At 46.8% G+C, this 23,369-nt stretch overlaps 1 protein-coding gene across 2 annotated transcripts in view; it reads right to left on the bottom strand.

The window, feature by feature from the left end:
• Positions 1–23,167, bottom strand: part of RAP1GAP (RAP1 GTPase activating protein) — a 339,663-nt gene extending 316,496 nt beyond the window's left edge. For both annotated transcript variants that reach the window (XM_068241700.1, XM_068241701.1), the window contains exon 1: positions 23,078–23,167. The gene's annotated coding sequence lies outside the window, so the exon portion shown is untranslated. The remainder of the gene's footprint in view (positions 1–23,077) is intronic.
• Positions 23,168–23,369: the final 202 nt, after the last annotated feature.

The raw sequence follows: 23,369 nt of genomic DNA, 5'->3' as shown, positions 1-23,369 counted from the left end.
TGGAGGGATGGCACCTAAGTCTGTCTCCTCTCCCAGATTTCTGAACCAGCTGCCTATAACCCTCCCTGTGCCAGTCAGTGTACATTATCAAGATGTGGATGGCACATAAGCTCATCTGCTCTCCCAGACTTTATGGCCAGCCACAAATAACCCTTTGTGTGCCAGCCTGGCGGAGGTGGAGGGATGGGGATGGAATCTTAAGCTTGTCTCCTCTGCCACACTTTATGGCCAGCTGCAAATAACCTTCCATGTGCCAGTCTGTGTACATTATAAAGGTGTGGCTGGCACCTAAGCCCACCTACTCTCCCAGACTTTATATACAGTGGTGTGAAAAACTATTTGCCCCCTTCCTGATTTCTTATTCTTTTGCATGTTTGTCACACTTAAATGTTTCTGCTCATCAAAAACCGTTAACTATTAGTCAAAGATAACCTAATTGAACACAAAATGCAGTTTTAAATGATGTTTTTTATTATTTAGTGAGAAAAAAAAACTCCAAATCTACATGGCCCTGTGTGAAAAAGTGATTGCCCTCCCTTGTTAAATGATAACATAAAGGTGGTTTATTACACCTGAGTTAAATTTCTGTAGTCACCCCCAGGCCTGATTACTGCCACACCTGTTTCAATCAAGAAATCACTTAAATAGGAGCTATCTGACACAGAGAAGTAGACCAAAGGCACCTCAAAAGCTAGACATCATGCCAAGATCCAAAGAAATTCAGGAACAAATGAGAACAAAAGTATTGTAATTGAAATCTATCAGTCTGGTAAAGGTTATAAAGCCATTACTAAAGCTTTGGAACTCCAGCAAACCACAGTGAGAGCCATTATCCACAAATAGCAAACACATGGAACAGTGATCAACCTTCCCAGGAGTGACCGGCCGACCAAAATGACCCCAAGAGCGCAGAGAAAACTCATCCGAGAGGCCACAAAAGACCCCAGGACAAGATCTAAAGAACTGCAGGCCTCACTTGCCTCAATTAAGGTCAGTGTTCACGACTCCACCATAAGAAAGAGACTGGGCAAAAACGGCCTGCATGGAAGATATCCAAGGCGCAAACCACTTTTAAGCAAAAAGAACATTAAGGCTCGTCTCAATTTTGCTAAAAAAACATCTCAATGATTGCCAAGACTTTTGGGAAAATACCTTGTCGACCGAAGAGACAAAAGTTGAACTTTTTGGAAGGTGCGTGTCCCGTTACATCTGGCGTAGAAGTAACACAGCATTTCAGCAGAAGAACATCATACCAACAGTAAAATATGGTGGTGGTAGTGTGATGGTCTGGGGTTGTTTTGCTGCTTCAGGACCTGGAAGGCATGCTGTGATAGATGGAACCATGAATTCTACTGTCTGCCAAAAAATCCTGAAGTAGAATGTCCGGCCATCTGTTCGTCAACTCAAGCTCAAGCGATCTTGGGTGCTGCAGCAGGACAATGACCCAAAACACACCAGCAAATTCACCTCTGAATGGCTGAAGAAAAACAAAATGAAGACTTTGGAGAGGCCTAGTCAAAGTCCTGACCTGAATCCTATCGAGATGTTGTGGCATGACCTTAAAAAGGCGGTTCATGCTAGAAAACCCTCAAATAAAGCTGAATTACAACAATTCTGCAAAGATGGGTGGGCCAGAATTACTTCAGAGCGCTGTAAAAGACTCGTTGCAAGTTATCGCAAACGCTTGATTGCAGTTATTGCTGCTAAGGGTGGCCCAACCAGTTATTAGGTTCAGGGGGCAATTTCTTTTTCACACAGGGCCATGTAGGTTTTGAGTTTTTTCTCACTAAATAATAAAAACCATCATTTAAAACTGCATTTTGTGTTCAATTATGTTATCTTTGACGGTTTTTGATGAGCAGAAACATTTAAGTGTGACAAACATGCAAAAGAATAAGAAATCAGGAAGGGGGCAAATAGTTTTTCACACCACTGTATAGCAATAAATAACCCTCCCTGTGCCAGCCTGGTAGAGGTGGAGGGATGGAGATGGCATCTTCAGCCTGTCTTCACAACCAGCTGCCTATATCCCTCTCTGTGCCAGTCTGTGTACATTATAAAGCTGTGGCTGGCACCTAAGCCCGTCTACTCTCCCAGACTTTACATCCAGCCACACATAACCCTCCTTGTGCCAATCTAGCATAGGTGGAGGGATGTGGATGGCATCTTCTACCGGTCTCCTCTCCTAGAATTCACAACCAGCACAGCAGCATATAACCCTTCCTGTGCCAGCTTGGCGGAGGTGGAGGGATGGAGTTGGCATCTTAAGCTTGTTTCTTCTCCTAACATTCACAACCAGCTGACTATAACCCTCCCTGTGCCAGTCTGTGAACATTATAAAGCTGTGGCTGCCACCTATGCCCGTTTACTCTCCTGGACTTTATGGCCAGCAACAAATAACCCTTCCTGCACCAGCCTGGCAGAGGTCTCCTCACCCACCACAGGTAACGCTTATGCCATTTGGTATCACATAAAGAAAGAGATGCTATCTAAGCTTTTCTCCATTTCTAGACTTCACCGACAAATGCAAGTAAGCCTTCCTGTGCCCACCATAGTACCATATAAATAGGAGGAGGGCATCTGAGCCTGTCTCCGCCTTCAGACTTGATTGCCATCTGCAGAGATCCGTTCTTGTGCCCGTCTGGGTACAAATGAGGCTACTGACACCTTTTCTGTACTTCTTGGTCCATTTTAGGGATTGGTGGAAGAATCTTTTTAACAAGAGTTCGAATAAAAATGTCGGCGCACATTTTGAATCAAGCTAGGGCACAACGGCGGTCTGCTGATCGGATTATAAGCGGAAGCGCGAAAATGAGAACCCAGAGGTGCGAAATTCGCCACACATGAAAATTTAAAAGGATCAATCATTTGTTATAATTCAGAGCAATTATCGTCTGAACCAATCTGCCAGGGCCTATCAGTGAACATCAGGCCTGGGCAAAGTTTACGCAGCCGGGGCCACATGCTGCGGACCAAGGGACACATACCTAAAATACTTTCTCTCCTCCCTCCCTGGCACTTCCTTACGGTGTGTCATGTGACCCCCTGTTGACATGGAGACATGACGCTGGAAGCAGCGATCAGGTGTTAACCCACGCTTATCGCCCATTCGCGACTCTGCAGGGAGGGAGGAGAGGAATGAGGGCGGAGTTACATTGCATGCGGGTCCGGATATGGCCCCGCGGGCCGTAGTTTGCCCAGCGCTGGTCTACTTGGACAATAATCGTCGTCTTTTATCATCATTGGGGCATCTTTTATTAAATGATTCTCGGCCGATCCATCGTTTATCGATTGTTCCTGACGATCGCAGTGTAGCGTGGGAGGGATCTAGATATGTGTCCGGAGGTTAGACAAGGCTTGCTAGGAACGCTAGTTCCTCGGCATCCGGCGGCCAGCGAGTAGCTGCGCTGATCTGGAGCGCTCAGCAAGTCGCTCGTGCCGCTTTGCAACAGACAAGATCATGTGTGACATATTGACTTTTTGCTTGTTTAAGGCAAATCCCATCCAAATGAAGAGATGAAAATGATTGTCCCGGGCGCCGGGCTCTCTCTGTCTGCTGACTGATTCATCCAGACAAGGCGAGGGAGGCGGCGGAGTCACCCCCGTCTGTAACGCGCGGTCCACATGATGCAATGACGACCGCACAGTCACAGCACGGACTGCAATCTCCAAAGGCAAACAGTGAAAACAAATACACAGCAGATTTAAGGGAACCCTCCACCCAATACTGATATTTCAGTCTTTGGTGGAGGATGGGGAGGATATAATAACCTTATGCATTCTTCTATATCTTATAGGGAACCTGAACCAAGTAATATTATTTAAAGGGTACCCGAAGTGACGTGACATGATGAGATAGACATGTGTATGTACAGTGCCTAGCACACAGATAACTATGCTGTGTTCCATTTTTTCTTTCTCTGCTTGAAAGAGTTAAATATCAGGTATGTAAGTGGCTGACTCAGTCCTGACTCAGACAGGAAGTGACTACAGTGTGACCCTCACTGATAAGGAATTCCAACTATAAAACACTTTCCTAGTGGAAAATTGCTTCTGAGAGCAGGAAGGTAAAGGTAAGGAAAAAAGGGGAATTTCTTATCAGGGAGGGTCACACTTCTTGTCTGAGTCAGGACTGAGTCAGCCACTTACATAGCTGATATTTAGCTCTTTCAAGCAGAGAAAGAAAAAAAGGAACACAACATAGTTATCTGTGTGCTAGGCACTGTACATACACATGTCTATCTCATCGTGTTACATGTCACTTTAGGTATCCTTTAAAATAAACATTTGATGTACCTGCAAATGAATATTATATACTTAGCTCGCCATCAGTTCCTCTCAGAAGCTTAACATTTTCTTCTAACAATGACTCCTTCCATTTCTGACAAGATTTTGGCAGGACTGAAATATATCAGTTGCTGTCAGTTATGGCTGAGAGGAGAACTGATGTAACTGCACAAAGTGTGCACTGCTTCAGAACTGACTGCACGACCCATCAGTCTGGGCCGGATTCCTGGAAAGGCCACCAAAACCTGGGCCTTGGGCAGCAGCTTGGCAAGGGGCGGCTGGACATGGAAGAGGGATTACTGCATATGGAAGAGGCTGCAAATGGAATACAGAAGTTGCAAATAAGGAGTAACACATGGAAAGAGGTCAATCAGAGTAGGAGTGGAAGTGAGAGGAAAGGAGCGAGGGGAAGAGGTCATCACTGAGGAAAAGCAGCTTGTTGTGCTGTGTGAGGAGTCTGACAGTGAGTGAGGAGGAGGGAAGCACCCGGATGGTTGGCTAGTCACGCGGGGGATGGGGGGACGACGACGCATCTTCACAAGTTTGCCTCAGGTGGCAAAAAGTTTAGAACCAGCTCTGGGGTTGATGTACATGGAAGGGAAGCTGCAAGAAAGTTGGCCTAGGGATGGGAAAAGTATAGATCCAGCCTTGGCATCAATAGCGTCTGAATCACACCTGAAACAAGCATGCAGCTAATCCAGTCATACTGCAGTCAGAGCACCTGATCTACATGCCTGTTCAGGGTCTATGGCTAAAAGTATTAGAGGCAGAGGATCAGCAGGACAGCCAGGCAATCTGCATTGTTTAAAAGGAAATAAATATGGCAGCCTCCATATTGGTCTCACCTCAAGATACCTTTAAAAATGCACAAACTGCTTTCCAAAATTAAAAATTGCAGAGAAAAAAAAACGGGAACAGAGTGAAACTCACATTCGGGCAAAAGCGTTCGTGTTTTTGCAATGTTATTGGCGAGAGGTATACTGGACTCTTGAAGGGTAATGTAAAGGTGGAATATAAATATAAAGAACGTCCTCTGCATTATACAAGGTCGTCTCCAGGAGGACAGGGCAGGCTGCTGTCATTGTCACCGTCTCTCCCCTCCGCCCCGGCTGATGTGACGCAGCTGCACAACCAGCATGTTATGTAATTTCTGCACGGTTGGCACTTTGCAGCAGCGCAATTCCCCTGAGAGTCAGCATGCGCTACATCCAGAGTCACAAGTCCCCGACGCTGAGAAAGCAGCGAGACTTCCATTCTGGGAACAGCCGCGACACTGGCAGCCCAGGAAACAAATATAGAGAATTACAGCCATTGCAAATCACAGGGGAGCCAGCATAATCTAATTATAGCAAAGGCAAGCTGATAAACACCTCAGCCACACAACCGCAGACATCTGTGCACACACAAGGGTCTTCCCCAATGGTGGGCTTCCCCTCACAGTGCTTCTGGGCCAAGAGATTCACCAAACATGCAGCAAGGGTACATATCACCCTTATCTACCTAAACAAAAAGTCCATCTTCTGTACAAGCCACACCTCTATTTTTTTTAATGTTTGACCTCCCTGGCGGTATGATTATTTCCAGATTTTACGGTCTAAAAGCGGTGCAATTTTTTGCACCCTTTCAGACCCTAAAACCACAAAACATGCCGCCAGAAAGCCTGCAGCAGCCTCAGCACTTACCTCCCTGGGATCAAGCACTGCAGTTCTCCCTCCGTCCTCTGGGTGGCACTGCAACCCTGTAGTGAGAACGCCGGCTATCGTTATGATGACAGGTGACAATCTCCCCAGGGGGATGCAGGGCCCCGGAGGACAGGAAGAAGAATGGCTGCTGGCGTCTTAATCCCCGGGGAGGTGAGTTGAAATGCCTGCTCCGCGCCATTGCTCTGCATTAACCTGCCGGCGGTCACCACGAGTCTGGCTTGGGGTTACCGCTCTGAGCTGTGGATTTCCAGCCCTAAGCCTGACTCGGGGTTACCGCTAAGGAGGTTAAAGGGAACCTGAAGTGAGAGGGATATGAGGGTTACAATTTTTATTTCCTTTTAATCAATACCAATTGCCTGGCAGTCCTGCTGAACCTTCTGGCATTAATGGATGCAAGATCTATTGACCCTCATACTACAGAGGTGGTATAATTGGTCAGTTTCCGGTCTCTTCCACATAAAAATTCCCATGTGTCCCCCATTAGAGTCCCATCCTCATCCTTGTCCCTACTCCAAAAATATTGTCATGTCCCCCAACAACCAGTATTGCCATGTCCCCTAGTGTGGTCATGTACTCAAGTATTGGGCCTAAGATAAAATAAGCTAGGACCAAGTTTGATTGGAACATAGTTATCCTGCCAGAATGTTTTTGGAATGTGGGAGGAAACCACAAGGTCCAGAGGAAACCCATGTGAACGTGAGGGAGCACGTGCAAACTCCATGCAGTTTCCTGGCTGAGGCAGGAACCTGGAGTATCACAAAGCCACTAGGCAGCATTTGTTTGCACAACGATTCCTGTCTCCCTGCTCGTGTAATGGCTTCCCCGGCTGTACAGAGCACTGCAATACATCCTAGCAAGTCTCCAGATTGATTATGAGAAATTGTCATTCGGATTATGAGATATTGTCAATAATTCCTTCCGGTGGTGATAATATGAACATAGCTCCCAACTGTCCCTCTTTTGGAGGGACAGTCTCTCTTTGGGAGCCCTGTCACTCTGTCCCTCTTTTCTCCTCATTTGTCCCTCTTTCAGTACCTCTTTCTATGTAAATATATATATTTCTCTACTAAAAATGTGTTTGATTCACTCTAAACTTTATTCCCATCCTTCAAATTGATATATTACTAATTTTAAAATGTTAATATGAAGGAAAATGAACCAGGATAGAAAGGACCAGTGTGGTCTGAATTATAAAACAACATATTTTTCATATTAAATCCTTATGGTATGCATGACTAGGGGGTGTGATGGGGGCGTGATCGGGGGTGTGGCAGGGGCGTGGCTTAAGTGTCCTTCTTTCTCATCTCAAAAAGTTGGGAGGTATGATATGAAGTCCATAAATCGCTTCAGGGGAACTAACAGCCAATCTCACGTATGCTGAGGAATATAAATATAGATGCACACTTCCTGTCACCATTTACAAAGGTTTCAAACATAACTTACTGGTCGGCTGGGAACAAATTTGCAGCTTAGTTACCATCAAAGATGGGCAATGAGATGGTAAGGGCCCTTTTCCATGAGCAGTTGATAGGCAATGAAAAGACTGTTGAACTCTCACAACTGCTCGCTGCTGCTTGTTAACTGCTCACTGCTGCCTGACAACTGCTCACTGAGGGCTGGTGCACACCAAAACCCGCTAGCAGATCCGCAAAATGCTAGCAGATTTTTAAACGCTTTTTTTTATTTTTCTATGGCGTTTTGCTAGCGTTTTGCGGATTGCTGCTGCGGTTTTCAGTATAGTAGATTTCATATATTGTTACAGTAAAGCTGTTACTGAACAGCTTCTGTAACAAAAACGCCTGCAAAACCGCTCTGAAGTGCCGTTTTTCAGAGCGGTTTGCGTTTTTCCTATACTTAACATTGAGGCAGAAACGCACCCGCAATCCAAAAAATGCCTCACCCAGGCATTTTTCGTTTCTGCAAAACGCCCCCCGCTCTGGTGTGCACCACCCCATTGAGATACATTGACCAAGCAGATCCGCAGCCGCAAGCGGATCTGAAAACGCCCAAAAAGCCGCTCGGTGTGCACCAGCCCTGAGCGCACATTTCAGCTGCCTGTGGAAAAGGGCCCTTATAGTATGCAATTTAGAACAGGGCCAATTCATATGAACAGAAAGTGCACTTGATTGGCGGCAGATCGGTATATTTTTCGCTGATCAATATCTGGAGCGATTGGTCAGCCTTGCAGAGTTGCCCTCATTCAGCATTTTTATGATGTCTGTTTATTCATCCTCTATAATAGTCATTTTACGCATATCAGCTAAGACAGGAGCTGAGAGTCCTGTGAGTGAAGCAAATCCTAATATAGCCGGCTATAAATCAGACTCCGCTTGGATTGGACACGCACAGTGATCAATAAGGGCTCAGACAGTTCGTATTTCGGATTGGAGGCCTTGTGCGCTCCAGGCACTCAGCTGTGGCCTGCGCAATCATTAATTAGGTCACTGGCTGCTAGTAAGTGGCCTCTTAGCTACAATTAATGGAATCAATTGTGCTTGGTTTGTGCAGCGATCACCAGCAGGCTCCTCCGCACGCGGCAATGACAGCGATGTCGGCTGCCATGTTTGCAGGGGGTGCAAAATACCCATGGACACGGGATTACAATTTCCACAACCACAGTATCATGTCTGAGGCAATAGCTCCCTCCCAACAGTCCCTCATTGGGAACCCTGTCCCTCTGTCCCTCTTTCTTCCTCATTTGTCCTTCTTTCAGGACTGATGTACAGATCTATGTAAATACATGTATTTTTCTACTGAAAAATGTATTCAGTTGGCTCCACACTTTATTCTCACTATATATATATATATATATATATATATATATATATATATATATATATACACATGCTTCACTGAGTTGTTCCATACTTAAAGAGAACCCGAGGTGGGATTTCATTATGTTACTGGGGGAATCCACTTGAAGCAGGCACCTCCAAATTCAAATACGTGTCTCTTTATTGATTACATCAATTAAAAGCAGCGCTTACAACGACAGACCGCTGTTTCGAGCTGGCATGCTCTTTATCAAGTTGTCAAAAAGCTGCAATACGTATATCCTCCTGCCATCACCCAATATATACACTATATCAGCCTATCAGTGATCAGCGTTTGATTCCTCCAATGGCAGCACCGCTATAGCCTAGAGCCTAGGTTCTCAACATGCGGTACGCGTACCCCAGGGGGTACTTCTGATGGGTCCAGGGGGTACTCGGGCTTGATATACTTAACCAAGAATAACAAATTTAGAGATTTAGAAAATAATTCTTATTTAAACAACACCAAATTAGTATTTTAGCTAATTAAAAGCAATAGTAAATGCTTGCACATTGTTTAGAACCAATTATCATGTACTACGATTAAATATATATTTGTCAAGGGGTACTTGTGATCATGTTTACTATGCTAGGGGGTACTCAATGAGTACAGGGTTTTAAAAGGGGTACACACTTATAAAATGTTGAGAAACACTGGCCTAGAGGACCTGATGGGGAACTGTGTCAAACACACCTAATCCCACCCCTCGGCTAAAACCACTCCCACTGTCAAATATAAAAGAGAAATAAATGTACCCAAGATCTCACCTAATCATATAAAATGATCTCCTCCTCCCTGCACGAACCGCTGTGCCCAAGAGAAACCCCGACCATGTCGCCGCAGTGTAGAAGACAGAAAACTGTATCGCTGTTACCAGCCAATCAAAAGTCTCCGTCATCCACCAATCGCCGCGTCCACATGTAATTTGAAATAACCAATCCGCTTCCACCAGCATGGCTCTATGCGGACGGTGTAAACGTCACCAATGGAAATATCGCCTGCCGCCTACCAATCCCTGACAACAAGAGTCAGTGTGGCAGCCAAAGAGAAGCAAGTCCCCCGACTGGGCCAATGAATAATTTGTATGCCGCCAGCCAATCACTGATCACCAAAGTCAGTGCGGCGGCCAGTAATACGCACTCTGGGAGACCCACCTCCCAATGCGTCATGTAGCATAACAAAAGGGGCTGAATGCATTAGAACGGTGCGCTGGTAACATGGGGGAGGGATCCAAAATCCACTCCCTCACTGCGAAACACAGTCAAGCAGCATGGTTGCCACAGCAACCCTGCAATACAACGCATAGTCACCCTCCAGCACAGCGGCCCCTACAGGGCACACTACAGAGATACTAATGTCCCAAATGACATAATCAACACTGCCAAATGAAGAATAACCAAAACGCCTCACACTAGCTACTGTTAGATATAGGTATGACTAAAAACATAGTAAAAAACATATAACCAAAAAAGAGAAATAAATACCACTCAAACATTAGCATATTTCAGATGCAAAAGGACAAATCATAATCAAGGTTAAGGCCCCCATTACCCAGGACGCCCAATTTCCTAATCCAAAAGGCTTCACACCTAGATAGTTCTTTATCACGATCACGCCCACCCCCCCCCCACCCAATTGGAACCCCATCGATAACCTGAACCAGAGCCGGGACAAGGTCCTCCAGCACCCAAGGCTGAGACACCAAAGTGCGCCCCTCCATTCCTGCCACCCGAGCCATCAAACACTGATTGCTATTAGACTAAGGCGCCACAGGGCCCACAACCTCCCCAACTCCTTAATATCTAGTTATCTGGCTTGCAGTCACTGCCATGTATCCCCTTTTCTTATTTCTTTCTGCTTCAAACACAATTAGGAATGACAGCTGAATGAATTCTGCGCCCCCTCCTACACTGCGCCCTGAGGCTGGAGCCTCTCCAGCCTATGCCTCGGCCCGGCCCTGACCTGAACCCTTAGTTGTGAGACATTATGCCCAGCTTCAGCAAAATGCCTTGCTACCACCTGTGTTCTATCACCATTCCTGATGGCTGACTTATGAGATGAAAGTCTCACTTTGAGAGCCTTTGTGGTTTTGCCCACATAGGCTTGACCACAGGGGCACTTAAGTAAATAAATTACATACGTAGAATTGCAATCATAATGCTCTCTAATAGTAAATGATGTGCCCTTAGAAGGATGTCTGAAGACATCTCCTTTAATGATAGAACTACACAGGTGGCAGCTAAGACAAGGGTATGTACCCTTTCTGCCTTCCCTGGGTTTCCATGTTCTGGCCCTAGTATGGACTAATTTATCTCTAATTGTGGGAGCTTTTTTGAAGGATGACAATGGGGGGTAGCGGAACTCTGGGACCCTTGGGAAAGCCTCCCTCAAAAGATGCCAGTGCTTCTGGATCACATTAGTGATCTGTGTACTGCACGTATTGAAGGTGGAAACAAAAGGCATACGGAATGCATTGTCTCTAGCTCTTCTATTCCTGTTGGAAACATTAAATGTATGGGCAGGATAGCCTCTCTGTCTAAACTTCCGTCTCATTGTAGCTAACTGGACTTCCCGGTTTGTTCCCTCCGGAACAATTCTGGTTACTCTCTTAAATTGACTACCTGGGATAGAATTTTTGATCTGAGTGGGATGGAAACTAGAATAATGTAAGACTGAATTCCTATCCGTGGTTTTTGTGTATAGATCTGTACTCAACCTCGATCCCTCCTTGTAGACTACCGTGTCCAAGAAGGAAACCCTCTGTGCATCGACATGAGCTGTAAGGCGTATTGCAGAACATCGCTCAGAGAGGGAACGTAGGAATTGGTCTAGGGTCGAGTGTGGCCCCGCCCACAAGCAGAAAATATCGTCTATGTACCTCCACCAGCACTTCACATGCTGGCAGAAAAGCACATCCGTATAAACAAACGACTCCTCAAACAAACCCATAAAAAGATTTGCATAGGACGGGGCCACGTTCGACCCCATCGCAGTTCCCCTCTGCTGTACATAAAAATTGTCTTCAAATCTAAAATAATTGTAATGCATTACAATCCCCAACATATCAAGGAGAAATTTCCGTTGTCCACCAGAGAGATCAAGGTGAGTCATCACATACCAGTCTACCGCCTCCACACCCCCATCATGTGGGATGGAGGTGTAGAGGCTCTCGACATCAAGCGTAACCAGAAGAGTATCGCTGTCGATGTCCCCAACCCTTCTCAATCTATCAAGGAAACAGGAAGTATCCTTAATGTACGAGTCCAGACCCACCACGATTGGCTGAAGCACCCTGTCGAGGTATTGTGCCAATGGAACGAAAATGGAGTCCACGCCGGACACAATCAGTCGGCCCGGTGGGGACTCCAAATTCTTGTGAATCTTGGGTAATCACTGATAGGCTGATATAGTGTATATATTGGGTGATGGCAGGAGGATATACGTATTGCAGCTTTTTGACAACTTGATAAAGAGCATGCCAGCTCGAAACAGCGGTCTGTCATTGTAAGCGCTGCTTTTAATTGATGTAATCAATAAAGAGACACGTATTTGAATTTGGAGGTGCCTGCTTCAAGTGGATTTCCTTGCAAGTTACAGCTCCAGTGGTGTGGAATGCTGTAAGCCTGGGCACACACTTTCCTCCTTTGATGGGTGCTGATCCAAACTACCCCTGTATTTGCTATTATGTTACTGGGGCACAGAGGCTGGTTGTGCACACTAAGACCAGCCTCTGTTGCCCCATGGTGTGCCTCCATGTCCCCCCTGCATGCCGCTATACCCCCCGCAGTGCTGGCGACACGCAGCGCGTCGCCAGCACAATGTTTACCTAAGCGCTGTCAGTCAGCACCGCTCCCCCGCCTCCTCTGTATCGGCGCTACCCGCCCATGTCTCTTCCCTCCCGCTGATTGGAGGGAAGTGACGCGGGCGGGTATGTCAATGTGTCTTTTTAACCAATAAAGAGCATAATTACCTATTGATGGTGCCGGTCTCTACACTACTACTTTAGCGCTGCGGGGGGTATAGCGGCATGCAGGGGGGACATGGAGGCACACCATGGGGCAACAGAGGCTGGTCTTAGTGTGCACCACCAGCCTCTGTGCCCCACTAACATAATTAAATACCACCTCGGGTTCTCTTTAAATCTGAGTCAAAATGGGAACCATGGGCTAAACAATTCACTAACTTATAACTCATCCTATATAATAATGACCCTGTGTCGCTGCGTCCAGCAGTTATGCAGCGTCCCTGTGTCCCTGTTATTTTGTTACTGCGCATGTGCGCAGTAACGGACAGCTGGAGGGACCAGGGAGCGAGGTGGGTGGGCAGGCAGTTGCGTGCGCGCGCGCATGTGCAGTGACTGGCGGTGGCGGTAAAAAAAAGACCTAGAGCCCGTTTGTAAATGGGCTTGGGTCTACTAGTTAGATATAAAATGACTGCAGTATAGAATTGGATTTACAGTTTAAAAATTAGAGTTTCTGTATAAATTTATATTATTTTTAATGTCAAATGTTAATATGAAGAAAAACTAATGATAATAGAAAGGACCAGTGTAGTTTGAATTCTAAAATAACATCTTTTAGTTATGAATTTTTAATGGTATGCGTTGCTAGGGGTGTGGCAGGGGCGTGATTAGATACCCTGACCAGACATCCCTTTTTACCTGGGACACGTCCCAGGTTCAGGGTCCCCTGTCCCAGGCTGCAATAGGGCTGCACGATTTCTCGGTTTTAACCCGAAACCGCGGTTCCTGTAAAGACGATTTTGGGATCGTCTGGATCCGGCGGTTTTCGGTCTTTAGTGCTTGCCCGCATGGCCATGATCCGCCTACCTCAGCCGCTGTGCCGAGCCACAGAAGTAGTGCATATTTATGAGGTTAATGAGCCGGGCAGCGGGGGGAGGAGAGTTCAGTACAGAGCGGCACACAACTTCTCCAATCGCTGGATAGCAATGGAATGACGGAGGCAGTAGGCGGAGCTGTACGCTCTAGTACAGCTCCGCCTACCGCTGCCGTCATACTATCGGTATCCAGCGATTGGAGAAGCTGTGTGCCGCTCTGGACTGAACTCTCCTCCCCCCGCTGCCCGGCTCATTAACCTCATAAATATGCACTGCTTCTGTGGCACGGCGCAGCGGCTGAGGTAAGCGGATCATGGCCAGGCGCGGGCATGGCCGCAACGGCGTACCTACCTATACTGCACACTTTACTAGCTGTACTGGGGCACTACCCATTCATACTGGGCACTATACTAGCTATACTGGGGCACTTTACTAGCTATACTGGCGCACTACCTACCCATAGTGGGCACTATACTAGCTATACTGGGGAACTATACTAACTATACTGGGGCACTACCTACCCATACTGGGCACTATACTAGCTATACTGGGGCACTATACTAACTATACTGGGGCACTACCTACCCATACTGGGCACTATACTAGCTATACTGGGGCACTACCTACCCATATTGGGCACTATACTAGCTATACTGGGGCACTATACTAACTATACTGGGGCACTACCTACCCATACTGGCACTATACTGGGGCACTACCTACCCATACTGGGCACTATACTAGCTATACTGGGGCACTATACTAACTATACTGGGGCACTACCTACCCATACTGGGCACTATACTGGGGCACTATACTAACTATACTGGGGCACTACCTACCCATACTGGGCACTATACTAGCTATACTGGGGCATTACCTACCCATACTGGGCACTATACTAGCTATACTGGGGCACTACCTACCTGTACTGGGCACTTTACGAGCTATACTGTGGCACTACCTACCCATACTGGGCACTATACTAGCTATACTGAGGCACTACCTACCCATACTGCCGGGCACTATACTATCTATACTGAGACACTATACTAGCTATACTGGGGCACTATGCTAGCTATACTGGAGCACTATACTAGCCACACTGGGGCAACTAAACTCCCTATATTGGGGCTACTATGCTAGCTATGCCGCTGCACCCCAGTCCCCCCCCCCCCCCCCCAAAAAAAGAAAACCCGCTGCGCACGACACTGTACACTAGGACAAGCTAAAGCTTGTTTTGGAAAAAATCGTGAAAAAATCGAAATCACAATTTCTGACAGAAAAATCGCAATTACAATTTTTACCCAAAATCGTGCAGCCCTAGGCTGCAATGTGTCCCAGGTTATGTCCCACTTTGGCCGCCGGATGACCTAGCCGTGGGACTCTGTGGCCGCGTGAGGTAATGTTTGGCTTATTTACTGTTTGCGGAGTCAGAGTAATCATTTTCTGCTGCATTTCATGTGTCAGGGGTAACAGTAGTTGCATTTCATTTGTCAGAGGTTGCTGCAGTTATTGCAATTCATGTGTCAGAGGTAACGGTTGCTGCAGTTATTATTTGATGGCCATAGAGACTGCATTTGCTACTTTGGGGTTATTGTTGCAGCATTTGGCATTTTGGGGATCATGATTATTAAAGGGTATGCTAATACTGTAGCATCAGCAGCTTCGGCAGACTTTGTGCACAATCTAATCCCACTATAGTCATAGTCTAATGTTCTACAATATTATGTATTTATATAGCACTGGCATCTTAAGGCAGCACTTTACAGAGAATCTAGTCATGTCCTTGGCAGAGCTCAAAATCTAATCCCAGTCATAGTCAAAGTCTAATGTCCCACCATATTATTACTGTATGTATTTATGTAGCACTTGCATCTTCTGCAGCACTTTACAGAGTAGATAGTCATGCCATGGACTGACATCCATGATGCAAATCTCCCATTTCACCACATCATTGTGGGAACACTGCTTTTTCTTATGTGTTTGGGGAACATTGCCTAATTACCTTTAGGGTCACTTTGCCTATCTGTGTTTTGGGAGGAAACTCTGGCTCACTGCCTCAGAGTTACATTACAGTTCACTCCGTCCACACCATGTCATGGATATATCCATTTTCCCACGTGTTCACGGACACGCCCATTTTTTGGCATGGCGCCCCCTCCGTCCCAGGTTGAGCCAAGAAAAATCTGGTCACTGTAGATTAGAGGTGTGGCATAAAGAGTCCCTCCTTCTCATCTCAGAAGGTTGGGAGGTATGTCTGCTTCTCATCCGGGGCAATCATTCACGACTGTTGTGATTGAAAATCTAAATGTTCCCATTAATAATATGTTAAGGGTACAATCTCCTGAACAATCGACTGTATGATATACCGGATTGGGTAGGGTACCATTAAGGACGAAGGACGAATGTTAGTTGAGTTCTATGGATCATTCTGTTGATTGCTTATAATTTTCCCCTACGTTAGTGGGTCGGGAAATTGGATCGTTAATGGCCAACTATGGGGTGCATACACACCTACAATTTTTATCACTGGCCAATTTTACCTCCTCTATGAAGTTTGAGGGCCTGCAGATATTGAATACTATGAATGGATTGTGTAGGTATGCTGTGTGATGCCCTGCCTCCCCCGCCCCCACCACATCACACCACAACACACAAAATGTCAGTCATATGACCCTGCAGCAGAGTGCGCCAACAGAGTAATATGCATAGCAACACCCCGCACGTGCTTCGCCACCCCTCGCCCAGTGACTTCCTTGCTGGACAGGAAGTTCGTCACTGGGATTCCCAGGTCTTCCCGTCGTTCCTTCAAACCGCCACCACCAACATGTTGAAATTTCCTGCGTCACCCATTCCATTGACATACAATACTTCCACCTCCACTGCATTGTTGCGGCAACACGCTGTTGACTTTGCAGTGGCCGATCGGGCACTTCCAAGGCGACGAGGTAAGTGTGTTAGGCGCCATTGGCTTGCATTGTCGTTGGTGTCTTCCTAAAGTAAAACAGCGAATACAAAGCTGATTTGCAAGGCAAGTATAATGCTAGGTGTCAGGAGCCGGCCCCACGGTAAGCCTGCAGAGACAGTTCCTGACGGGTTTTCAACCAGATCGAGAAGGGGGGCAGCCTTATCCAAGCTAACACAAAACTGTCGCCCCTCAACACCACTCTGCCGCCACCAGTAGCCGTCCACAACGGTACTGCTAGTCACTTCAACTGGTGTTTACGTATGTTGGGTCAGCTGCACACTGTAGGCCAACGTACGAGAACGCCCCACACACACACACGCAATCTCACACAGTAGCGATGAATCCTAGCAAAGAACAAGTGAGAAATCTGCCAAGAAATCAATTTTATGTATGAGCAAATTAAAGCCAATCGTCCAGGCAGAGATCAGAAAACAGCATTCAAAAGCTTAGTTATCTCAAGTGCCCAAATGTTACCTTTCTGAGTCAAATGAGGCTTCCGCTGCTAGAATGTCCAGTCCTGGAATGTTTATCCCATGACCAGAGGCACTGAGTAAAGTAAACCAGTTTTTATGCTCTGTGGGGGCGTGGCTGCTGTTGCTGCTGGGATTGCATCATCTGCACTCTTTAGCTTGCAAGGAGGTGGAGCCCAGATGGAATATCTGTATATAATTCTGCCTTCTTTAAACAGAAGGTATTTGCGATGATTAGGTTTAAAGAGTACCTGAGACAAAGCTCGGGCACAAAATTAGATACCTACAGGGAGAGAAGCCTCAGGATCCTATTGAGGCTTTCCTCCCTGCTCTGATTTCCCGTCGCTGAGTGCGGGCCCCAGATGATTAGTGACAAGGCATTGTGGGTAATCATAGCAGTCAGAGCCGGGACAAAGTCCTCCAGCACCCAAGGCTGAGACACCAAAGTGCGGCCCTTCATCCCTCCCACCCCAGCTGTCACACACAGATTGCTATTGTACTAAGAAGTGACCCAGGGCACAATAGGAGAATGATAGCTGAGTGAGTTGTGTGCCCCCTCCTACACTGCGCCCTGGGGCTGGAGCCTCTCTTGCCTCTGCCTCGGCCCTGATAGCAGTACCTTGCAGCTCCTCTTCCTGATCTTAAAGCGGAGCCGCACAATAGCCAATCAAGTTAGTCCGCGCATGCGCAGTAAGCAGCAGGTCTACTGCGCGGCCATGCTTCAGGAAGTGTACGGGGCCATGCTCAGCAACGGGGGACAATGGAGTAGCGAGGGCAGCCTCAATAGGATCCTGAGGCTTCACTCACTGAAAAAGACACTGAAGCGGAAAAAAAACTCATGATATAATGAATTGTATGTGTAATACGGATAATTAATAGAACATTCGTAGCAAAGAAAATAGTGTCATATTTTTCTTTTTAGACATATAGCTTTTTTTTAATAAAATTGCATTATTCTCTAATAATTACAGTTTCCACAATACACTCTGCATTCTAAATGATTTCACAGAGCAGGCTACTGACCCTTTGAACTTTTCTCTGCAGAAAAAACATAAACAAAGAAGAAACAATGAGAGACAGTTGAGATAAGAGCCTCAAGAGACAGCGCTGTCCATGACTTTACAAAGTCACAGAGCTCAGAGAAGCTCTTTGGCATAGATAACAACTGATGTTTCTTCACTCTTCCTGTACTGGAAACAATATGAGACGCATATCTCTGCTCATAATGTTTTATTTCTTAGCAGTGCTACACATACACATTATATCATAGGTTTATTTTCACTTCAGATTCCAAGTATCTGATTTTGATCCCAACTTTTGGCTCAAGATCACTTTAAATTACCACTTTTGGATTAGTCTATCTCCTCATGGGGGACTCTCAGGGTTTTCTTTGTTGTGAAAATCATTTCCTGAACTGCAGTTTAACTGCCAAAATAGTAAGATACCAGCCAGCCTCGCTACTCACTTGCACACTATTTTGCCAGTTAGATTTAGCAACTGCCGTTCAGAAAATTGTTTTCGAAACAAAAGAAACCCTGAGAATTCCCCATAAGGAAATGGACTAGTCCAAAACCTGTCAGTTCTGTCAGGTTTTAACTGCTTACTATTTTCGCTGGAGTGGTCCTTTAACCACCCTGGCGTTCTGATTAAATCGCCAGGGTGGCTGCGGGAGGGTTTTTTTTAAATAAAAAAAAAAAACTATTTCATGCAGCCAACTGAAAGTTGGCTGCATGAAAGCCCACTAGAGGGCGCTCCGGAGGCGATCTTCCGATCGCCTCCGGCGCCCAGAATAAACAAGGAAGGCCGCAATGAGCGGCCTTCCTTGTTTTGCTTATATCGTCGCCATAGCGACGAGCGGAGTGACGTCATGGACGTCAGCCGACGTCCTGACGTCAGCCGCCTCCGATCCAGCCCTTAGCGCTGGCCGGAACTTTTTGTTCCGGCTGCGCAGGGCTCAGGCGGCTAGGGGGGCCCTCTTTCGCCGCTGCTCGCGGCGAATCGCCGCAGAGCGGCGGCGATCAGGCAGCACACGCGGCTGGCAAAGTGCCGGCTGCGTGTGCTGCACTTTATTTGATAAAAATCGGCCCAGCAGGGCCTGAGCGGCAGCCTCCGGCGGTGATGGACGAGCTGAGCTCGTCCAGACCGCTCAGGAGGTTAAGAGAACAACTGTGGTTTCCCATGATGCACTACTCCTGAATATGCAAATCATCTCTTTATGCCCCTGCAGCCAGGCTGCACATCCAGAGCTGCTGGTTGCTAGTGAGCCTGTAGGTTATATATTTTACTGAGCCACACCAACCCCACATACATACAGCCTGCAGATTCCTGCGTGGCTAACGATCTCAGCGTTGTCTCTCCTCATATTGTCACATGTGCTGCCTATCTGCAGTAGAAAGGGGCACGCGGTACACGCGTGACTATCCTGCCTGCACCATCTTATCAGACCATTTGTGCAAACCTGTCTGCTCGCTCTGAGCGGAGGGCCGGATATTTGCAATGCAGAGTGAGAACAATGTCACACGGCCACCAGATGCAAAGTGTATGCAAACACGCCGGAATCCGATCCTGCTCGCTCCACGCACAATGACTCAGCCGTGTGACAAGAAACAATTCTACCATAGCATAGCTCCCAACTGTCCTTCTTTTGGAGCCCTGTCTCTCTTTCTCAATCATTTGTCCCTCTTTTCAGGACTCATGTGCAGAACTATATAAATATATGTATTTTATCTACTGAAAAATGTGTTTAATTGACTCTAAACTTTATTTCCATCTTTTTCTTATTTTCAAACGAATGAACCAGGATAGAAAGGATCGGTTTGAATTATAAAACAACCTATTTTTCTTATGAAATCTTTTGGGTATACGTGACTAGGGGTGTGACGGGGGCGTGGTTAAGGATGCACTAGGGGCGTGGCTTAAGTGTCCCTCTGTCTTATCTCAAAAAGTTGTGAGGTACGTGATAGTAGAATATTGGTAAATTTACCAATATCCTGCTATTAAAGTGGAAAAAATGATAGTAAAATATCGGTATTTTGTTTTTCAGCCCTGTATGCCAAGCCCAATTCCGGGCACAACCCAGTCGTGCTTGGCGAAATAAACAATTCTTATTCTGATACTGATTAAGGCCCCGTTCACACTGCACGCGTTTCCAGCCGCGTTTTGGAAACGCGTGCAGGTGGCCGACACGCACGACATCAGACATTGCATAGAGTGCAATGTCTGATGTTCACACTGCATGCGTTCCGGACCTGTGCGGTCCGGGAACGCATGCTGCATGCATTTTTTGTAAAAACGCATGGCTGTCCCATTCACTTTTCAGTGATGGGATCAGCCACGCAACGCATACGAACGCGGATGGCGTGCGTTCGTACGCGTTGCGGTCCGCATGCGTTGCGGTCCACGTTCTGCAGTCTGAACGGGGCCTAAATACCGATATTTTACTACAGCTAAACCTAAGCCTATTCTTACACTAAACCCTCCCATTAGAGATGCCTAACCTTAACTACCACTGCTAACCTTAGGGTTAGGCACCAGACAGGAAAAGGTTATGGTGAGGCACCAGACAGGAAGAGGTTGGGCACCAGACAGGAAGAGGTTAAGTACTAGACAGGATGGGATTAGGCACCAGACAGGAAGTGGTTAGGGTTGGGCACCAGACAAGAAGGGATTAGGGTTGGGCATCAGACAGGAAGAGATTGAGGTTAGGGATAGGCACCAGACAGGAAGGGGTTAAGGTGCCCATTAATGGTCCAATTTTCTGAACAATCGTTCATCTGTCTGATACAAAATTTGGATGGATGGAACGATCAATAAAACGCTTGAGACCATTAACAGCTCCCGATCCAATCCATTGTATGGCCCATCATCGTTAATGATATTGTACCATTATTGGGCTCCTTTAGGGTTAGGGTAAGGCACCAGACAGGAAGTGGTTATGGTTACGCACAAGACAGGAAGGGGTTAGGGTGAGGCACCAGACAGGAAGTGGTTATGGTTAGGAACCAAACAGGAGGGGTTAGGGTATGGCACCAGACAGGAAGTGGTTATGGTTTGGCACAAGACAGGAAGGGGTTAGGGTGAGGCACCAGACAGGAAGTGGTTATGGTTTGGCACAAGACAGAAGGGGTTAGGGTGAGGCACCAGACAGGAAGTGGTTATGGTTTGGCACAAGACAGGAAGGGGTTAGGATTAGGAACCAGACAGGAAGTGGTTATGGTTAGGAACCAGACAGGAAGGGGTTAGGGCAGGGGTCTCAAACTCGCGGCCCGCGGGCCATTTGCGGCCCGCGATACAATATTTTGTGGCCCCAGGGCCCCAGAGCTTGTAGGGGCCCCCAGTGGCTACAAGAGGAAAAAAAAAATTTTCAAATCGGCCTTATAGTTTTTGAGAAAATCGATTTTAAAGTTGCAAAGGAAAAAAATACACATTTAAAAACCCGCCGACTTTAATGGTTAATAGCAAATCCACCTTAAATGCTAGAAACCCTAAATTTGCAGGATATGTTAAGGAGATCATTAGGAATAAGAGGAAAAAACAATTTTTCAAAAAGACCTTATAGTTCTTGAGAAAATCGATTTTAAAGTTTCGAAGGAAAATAGTATACTTTTAAATGCGGTAAATGTCACTTTTAGTAGCAAGCCTAACGGTAGTGTAATTTTACATGTATCAAAAGAAAGAGCAATACATTTCCTGACAGAGTTTCCAGGGGGTCCATACGCAGCCGCAGCGCTTTGGCCAGGGATCGCTATACAGCCGTAATATGGCTGTATGAAGATTCCGGGCATTTTTTCCTATTTTCCCAATTTTTTTTTTTATGTTTAGAGTGGGCGGGCAGAGGCGGCGATCCGCCGCGATTGACGTCAGGAGGGGCAGAGCTGAAGCTGAAAGCTCTGCCCCTTCCAGGAAATGCCGGCGGATTGCCCCCGGGGCGATTTGGGGGCTCTGCAGCCCTCGTTTTGCGGCGGGGACACGTGAACTCCCTTATGCGGCCCAGCCTCATCCTGACTTTGCCTCCTGCGGCCCCCGGGTAAATTGAGTTTGAGACCCCTGGGTTAGGGTGAGGCACCAGACAGGAAGTGGTTATGGTTTGGCACAAGACAGGAAGGGGTTAGGGTTAGGCACCAGACAGGAAGTGGTTATGGTTAGGAACCAGACAGGAAGGGGTTAGGGTGAGGCACCAGACAGGAAGTGGTTATAGTTTGGCTCAAGACAGGAAGGGGTTAGGGTTAGGCACCAGACAGGAAATGGTTATGGTTAGGCACAAGACAGGAAGGCACCAGACAGGAAGTGGTTATGGTTAGGCACAAGACAGGAAGGGGTTAGGGTTAGGCACCAGACAGGAAATGGTTATGGTTAGGCACAAGACAGGAAGGGGTTAGGGTGAGGCACTAGACAGGAAGTGGTTATGGAATGGGTTAGGGTTAGGCACCAGACAGGAAGTGTTAATGGTTAGGCACCAGACAGGAAGGGGTTAGGGTTAGGCACCAGACATGAAATAGTTATGGTTAGGAGGCAGGCAGGAAGTGGTTATGGTTAGGCACCAGACAGGAAGGGGTTAGGCACCAGACAGGATGGGGTTATGGTTAGGCACAAGAGGAAAATGTTGGGGATAATATTATTTTTGCAATGGAAGGTTCTACCTCTGCTGGGATAATCTACACTTAGCAGCAAAAGATAGTTTTCTTCCTCTGGCTCCAGATTTGTGTGTTGGAGGCTGCAGGTAATTACAGCTTCTGTTTTTGTAGGCTCTGTGCTGTTTGCTTATCACAGCATCGGTCGGTTGCTAATAAAGAAAGACCAGTCATGGTCGCGTGTTGATGGATTGACATTCAGCTTTGTACATCAATAAGACTGATGGAACTGTACTGTGATGACAAGCATGAGACAGGAGCATGCATAAGCCTGTACTCCTGTCTCTCACTCTCCCTACATATACATACATACATTAATAAGCACTTACAGCAGCTGCAATCCCATATAACAGTGAGCAGACTTACCTGTCCGGGTGGGCTCAGTGCTCCGAAGGGCTGACACACAGTGCAGGGCTGCTTCCTTCTGCCTATCCCATGTCTGAGTCAATCCAGCTCTGCAAATGCTGCATTCACAGCACAGCCTGCTGGGAGCCCCGAGCCATGCACAGCTTGCTGGAAGAAACAAGTACTTCAAAGCTTGCTGGTAGACAGGAGAGCAGATTGCTAGATGCAGTGGAAGAACATGATAGGCTGATAGGATACGGGTGCTGGTTGGTGTGAAAGAAAACAGTGGAGTCTGGTGGGACAGGTGAGTAGA

Source organism: Hyperolius riggenbachi, chromosome 6, assembly GCF_040937935.1.
Source record: "Hyperolius riggenbachi isolate aHypRig1 chromosome 6, aHypRig1.pri, whole genome shotgun sequence".
In the NCBI taxonomy this organism is placed as follows: Eukaryota; Metazoa; Chordata; class Amphibia; order Anura; family Hyperoliidae; genus Hyperolius; species Hyperolius riggenbachi.
This window is presented reverse-complemented; position numbering and strand designations above follow the sequence as displayed.